At 38.8% G+C, this 6,536-nt stretch overlaps 1 pseudogene; it reads right to left on the bottom strand.

Moving 5' to 3' along the window:
* Positions 1–577: 577 nt before the first annotated feature.
* LOC131019641 (cytochrome c oxidase subunit 6a, mitochondrial-like) lies at positions 578–1,095 on the bottom strand (annotated as a pseudogene).
* Positions 1,096–6,536: the final 5,441 nt, after the last annotated feature.

A 6,536-nucleotide genomic window follows, 5' to 3' on the forward strand; every position in this document is an offset into this window, starting at 1 on the left:
TTTATTTTAGTAACTACTTTGATTTTATTTAATGTGGTAAAAAAATGTTTTATTACAATTTGTTCACACTAATCTAAATATTTGTGGAAATTTGTTCACATTTTATTACTTTGTTGACTTGACTTTCGTTAGAATAAAAATTGAAAACAAATTTGTGGAAATTATGTGTAATATATATTCTTAAGTAAATTAAAATGTGATTAAGGCATATAATTATAATTAATTCATAATCATCATAATATAATGCTAAGGTGTTACATCCTTATAAAATACAAAATTGATTATTGACTTCTACATGTATAATATACCGCGTGTCTATTGGTTGGCGTGTCGGTATTAAATCACTTTACAACATACTGCTTAGTTGGTTTTGATGGGTAGTTGTTATTGACACAACGCGTAGTGTAAATAGTCAATTTTTGTTATTTTGGTACGTCCATATAAAATACCATCTTTTCACTTATATAGATATAGTCCCACAAAATATTAACCTCAATCAGTATATCAATTCGTTTACTTATTCTATCATTTTTTTTTATTCCTCAATTTCAGTTTGCTTTAAGGGAACAGAAAAAACTTATAAAGGCGAAATCAGCCAAACCGCATTCCAAACTTCTGGTTCCAGAAACTGCCAATTGTCAACACAACATACTGTATGGAATTCTAAGGACATTCCAACAGACAAGTTTAAATGTGTAGAAGAAACAAACTAAAACACCGATTATTGCAACGGCCTTCTCATTGGATGGCCTAAAGACTCAATGGTGCTTTACCTCGAATAGGCCATCTGAACCCCAAGGAAACTCCTTGTTGCGGAAATGCAAATATGGATATGCGGATGGCTCGTCGTAGTGCGGATTGGCCCTTGGAGAGGTTAAAGATAGCGAGAGTAGAGCATGCCACTATTCCCAAATATGTAATCTTCTCCCACTTGGAAGCCTCAGCAGCTTCGTCGTGACCGGATGAAGCGGAGAAAGAGCGCCTGGACGCCGGTGAGACGCGAGGGGTGGAGGCGCCACCGCGTAGGGCGGACCGGAGGCTAGATCTCACAATCGTCGTCGCCATTTTTGTGTATTTTTCCCTTGTGTCTGTGCGTTGTGTCCATTTACTTATTCTATCATACACTTTGTTCACTTACATACAATTAATTAATCATAATTAACACTATCTTTAAAATAAGATCATTCCTCTACTCATAATACATTCAATTATTTTTGTTAAAATTCGTTTCATCCACTCTTTAAATTATTTTTTCGGAACAAAGGAACTCTATTAAAGTTGTGCAAAATATTTTTAATTGCCGCAATAAGAATCGGAATATTTTCAATTGCCATGATAAAAATTGAAATACAAATATCAATAAAATAAAATGCAAGGTAAAAGTATAAATTATGAAATTATATTTGGAACGGAGAATTGGGGATATGGAACCGTGCTTGTATGATTCTAGGTTGGATTGATTGTGAAGAACCGTAGCTTTTTGTATTTACCACTCATTTACTGTACATTAGTAAGTAATATACGCATTTTTTATTTTTTAGACTACAACCAACGATGACCATATGTGTGGGTCCCCCTAATCAAACGTAATGTATGTCCAGGGGCGGTTTTTCTGTGTGGGGATCACGACCGCATAGGGCTCCAAAAAAATAGGGGCCCTATATATATTTGTATATGACAATAAAAACCCACCAAATTAATCAATTGTCGAGTATAGTTGATTGGTTAAGCGCCTTGTCTTAGAATCTATTCACCTAAGATCCATTCTTCATAGAAGCATTTTTTCCTTTTTTTATTTTTTCCTTTTGTTTTTTTGGAAACTTGCAATGCATTTAATTATATTGAAATGAGACTACTAATCTGGCAAATGGTTGATCAAACACTAAAAGCATATATATTATTATATATTTCATTTTGAACAAATCTATACATTTTACGAACAGATCAACATAACTAACGAACAGACTTATTTAGTGAAAAAAGAGAAAAACTCGCCACCAACATGATTCGAACCCGGGGCAAATTGTTGTTCATGCAGTACATTGATTTGTTCGTAAAAATTGTAGATCTGTTCGTTTTTATTTCACGAATTCTCTATTATCTAAATATTTAGCATTCTCTGTTTAACTTTTCTATATATATATATATATATTAAATATATTCAATATGGTTGGCATCAATGCTGGAATTACAACGGCGTTATCAAAAACTAGAAATTCTAATTTGTTCCTCCAAAACAGGACGGCCCAAGCCCTAATTTTTCAGGATTTTCCCCCAAGGCACCGACTCGATTGCGCTTTCCTCCAGCACATCCTTCATCGAGGCGTAGTGCTCAAGCCCATCCAACCGAAATTTTGTTTCCTTCGGAGTCTCCTACAAAAGCGTTATTTGTTATTACCAATTGACGTTGCTAAAAATTGCTAAGGGCAGAACCAGAATTTGAAATGGATGTGGGTTTTTTACCCTTTCCATGTCGTAGTTTCCCTGGATGTGAACACGGTTACCCTCGACGTCGTAGGTAACCTCTGGTATGGAAATGAAGGCGACGAAATGGTGGTACTTCCGTATCAAAGTCCTTATTCTGCCCAGGATTTCGCCGCGAGTACGGCGAAACACTTTCGGGGTTAAGTAACTCAAGCTTGATTGTATTTCATCGATGATGAGCCGCACCTCCTTGGGGTCAGACATGTCCCGGTCGACGTCGCCGGTTTGTTGATGAAGCACGTTCATCAACTCGTGAAGTTCAGTATTGGTCCACGAGCCAAGCTTCCGTGTAGCCATTGAAGCTCAATTCAAACAAGAAGGGGGAATCAAACCTAATCTCCCGGCTGATTTTGTTCAAAAAAAGATCACAACAGACATGAAACAACTTCTGGATGCTCAGTTCACCGAGGAAGAGGTTAAAGCGGCTGTGTGGAATTGTGACGGAAATAAAAGTCCCGGACCCGACGGCTTCAATTTTCATTTCTTGAAAAAATGCTGGGAAATTGTTAAAGAGGACCTGATGAAAGTTATGTCTGACTTTCACACACACGGCACTATTCCAAGAGGATGCAATCCTTCGTTCACTGTTCTTATCCCGAAAAAAGAAGCAGCTTCGGTCTTGAAGGATTACAGGCCAATCTCACTCATCAATTGCCTTTACAAAGTGATCGCGAAAGTGCTCGCTTCCAGATTGAAACAGGTAATGAAGTTTATTATTACTGATTGTCAAAGCGCTTTCATCGAGGGGAGATTTATTTTGGACGGGGTGATTGTGTTGAATGAAATTATTGAGGATGCCAAAAAGAGAAAGAAAGGGGTTACTCTTTTTAAAGTGGATTTTGCTAAGGCTTTTGATACAGTTGATTGGGATTTTCTGGATTTTATGCTCGAGAAAATGAACTTTAGTCAAAGATGGAGAAGGTGGATTTCGGGGTGTCTTAGATCTGCCACGACTAATGTTCTGGTGAACGGGAGCCCATCGGGTGAGTTCCAAATGGAGAGGGGGCTCAGGCAAGGTGATCCCATATCACCTTTCCTTTTTCTTATCGTGGCGGAAGGCCTCAACATCATCACGGACAGAGCGACACAAAGAGGTTTATTGGACCCCGTTGTTCTTGGGAATAAGGTCAGAATCTCTCATCTTCAATACGCCGATGATACTATTTTTGTGGCTTCCGGGAAAGAAGGTAATGCTTGGGCTTTCAAATGCATCCTAAAACTTTTTGAAGTTTTATCGGGCCTCAAAGTTAACTTTGAAAAAAGCAATGTCTTTGGTATTGGGTTACCCAGCCCAGTGTGTTCCCAGATGTCGTCGGTCCTCAATTGTAAAGTCGGAACTTTACCCACAAAGTACTTGGGCATTCTCATCGGGGCTCGAATGTCTAGAGTGTCAGACTGGAGTTATTTGGAGGAGAAGATTAAAAAGAAAATTGGCATGTGGAAGAATAGAAAACTCTCGATGGCAGGAAGGATTACTCTTGTTAGATCGGTTCTTTGCTCCATTCCGATCTACCACTTGTCGTTCTCTATCATTCCTAGACGCATCTTTGCAGGTATTCAATCCCTTTTGAGCAACTTCATTTGGGGAGGGGATCGTGGTGAGCCGAGGAAGATTCATTGGATCAAATGGGACACCATCTGTGCCAATTTTGAAAATGGAGGACTTGGAATCAAAGATCTCGAAAAGTTCAATAAAGCCCTCATGGTCAAATGGATCTGGAGATTCTTTTCTGAGAGGGAGTCTCTTTGGGCTAGGGTGATGAGGGCAAGCAAAGGAGAGATTGAATGGGACGATGGTGGATTCAAACTTCAAAGAAACTGGGCTTCAAATTCAGGCTGGTGGAATAAGGTACTGGGTCTGAGTTCGGGGGTTGGAGGGAGTTGGTTTAGGGAGAACATGTTGATACATGTTGGGGAGGGAGACTCGATCCTTTTTTGGCACCACTGTTGGGCAGGAGATAAGACGCTGAGAGACCGTTTTCCTAGATTATTCCATCTTTCCAATAATCAGGGAGCAAGTATAAAAAACATGGGGGAATGGGATGATGGAGTCTGGGTGTGGAAGTTGGAGTGGAATCGGGAGATACGAGACAGAGACGCACATCATATTAATAACCTCCAAGTTTTTCTTGATGATTATTCTGTGAACGCTGGTGAAGCAGATGGCTGGAAATGGAAGCTTACTTCAAATGGAATTTTCAATGTCAACTCCGCTTACAAAGCGATCTGCTATCACTCTTGCTCAAACACCCAACAAATTTATACTCCAGAGTGTAGGAGCATTTGGAATTCATTAGCCCCTTACAAGGTGAAGGTTACAGCTTGGAGAATCTTGATGGGTAGGATGGCTACTTGTGATAATTTGATCAGAAGAAAGATCGAAATTCCTGCGCCGGAAGCTGTCTGTGTGCTCTGCCAAAACCAGGTTGAAACTAGTAATCATCTGCTCTTCTCCTGCCACAAATCCGCCGAAATCTGGTACGAGGTTATCCTTTGGCTTGGTAAAAACTCAGTTCTTCATTGCTCTGCTCGTGAACATTTCACTGCTTTCATGAACATTGGAGATAAGGGGGATGGTTATTTTCTGAGAAGTGTTTGGCTCTGCATTGTTTGGTGCATTTGGAAGTGTCGAAACGAATGCAAATTCAACCAGGGTCAATGGAACAAAGACAAAATGATCCGAGAGATTAAGACGAGGCTTTGGACTTGGAAGACGGCTTACAATCTGAAAAACTCTGCTGGCGATTTCAGATCTTGGTTGTCAGGTTTTGGAGTTCTGGGATAATTCGAACCGGTTGTAGATGCGGCTGGAGGTGTTTCTTCTTTTTCTTGTTGCTTTGGTTTTGCTGTTCTTCTCTTCTTTTTGCTGCTGTACCCTTTCCTTTCTTTGGTACCCCTGGTACCTTGAGTTTTATACAATTTGCCACATTTTCCTGATCAAAAAAAAAAAAAGGAAGAAACGAATATGAAAGGGGAAGTCTTCACCAGACAATTGTGTTCCTTTTCTCCTAAATACTCGAGGATATTAATAGATGGTGACAGACAGCTGGGTTTTCGATTTTTAGGGTTTTGCACAATATATTTGTTTTTTTTATTTGGGTGAATTGTTATATAATTATTTTTCGTGGATAGGTTAAAAATCACTTTTATTTGGGAGAACCACTTTATTTTTTTTGGGAAGAATCACGAAAATCACCTTTATTTGGGAGAATCACTTTTATTTTTAGGGAAATCACTTAATTTGGAAAATCACTTTTATTTTAAAGGAAAATCACTTTTAATTTGGAAAATCACATTTATTTGGGAGGATTGCGTTAGTTTTCTTTAATTTGGGAGAATAACTTTTAGGGTTTGGCACAATTTTGATTATTTTCTATATTTATTCTCACAGTAAAAGGTGATTTATGTCAGCATAATTTGAATTTTTTGTTGAAGATTAAGAAGCACAAACATATATACGAAAAGTGTGGTTTATGAAACCACATATACATATCATAATTAATATTTAACTAGCATCGATTGCATAACAAAATGGAAGCCTACAAACATAAGATTTAATGATAAATGTACACAGTTGGGAAAAAAAAAGAAGGCCTCGCAGCCGATATATCAAAAACCCAAAAAGAAAACCATTTCTAGTACTCAACCCTCAAGTATGAAACCCCAAGGCACCAACTCAATGGCACTTCCCTCCAACACCTCCTTCATCGCCGCATAGTGCTGAAACCCATCCAACCTAAATCTTGTTTCCTCTGCCGTCTCCTACAAATGCTTCTATGTTTATGACCAATAGTTTTTAATAATAACAGTACTGAGTTTAGTAATGAGTGTTTACCTTGTTGTAGTCGTAGATTCCTTCGACGCGAACGAGGTTGGACTCAACATCGTAGATGATTTGGGGTTTGGAAATGAAGGAGACGAACCTGTTGTACGTCTTGATGAAATCCTTTATTTTACCTAAAATCTCGCCGCGAGTCCTGCGAAATTGAGTAGGAGTGAAGGTAGCCAAGCACGATTCTATTTCGTCGAGCATGAGCCGCACTTCCTGCGGG

The sequence above is a fragment of the Salvia miltiorrhiza genome, chromosome 4 (assembly GCF_028751815.1).
Source record: "Salvia miltiorrhiza cultivar Shanhuang (shh) chromosome 4, IMPLAD_Smil_shh, whole genome shotgun sequence".
Taxonomy (NCBI): domain Eukaryota; kingdom Viridiplantae; phylum Streptophyta; class Magnoliopsida; order Lamiales; family Lamiaceae; genus Salvia; species Salvia miltiorrhiza.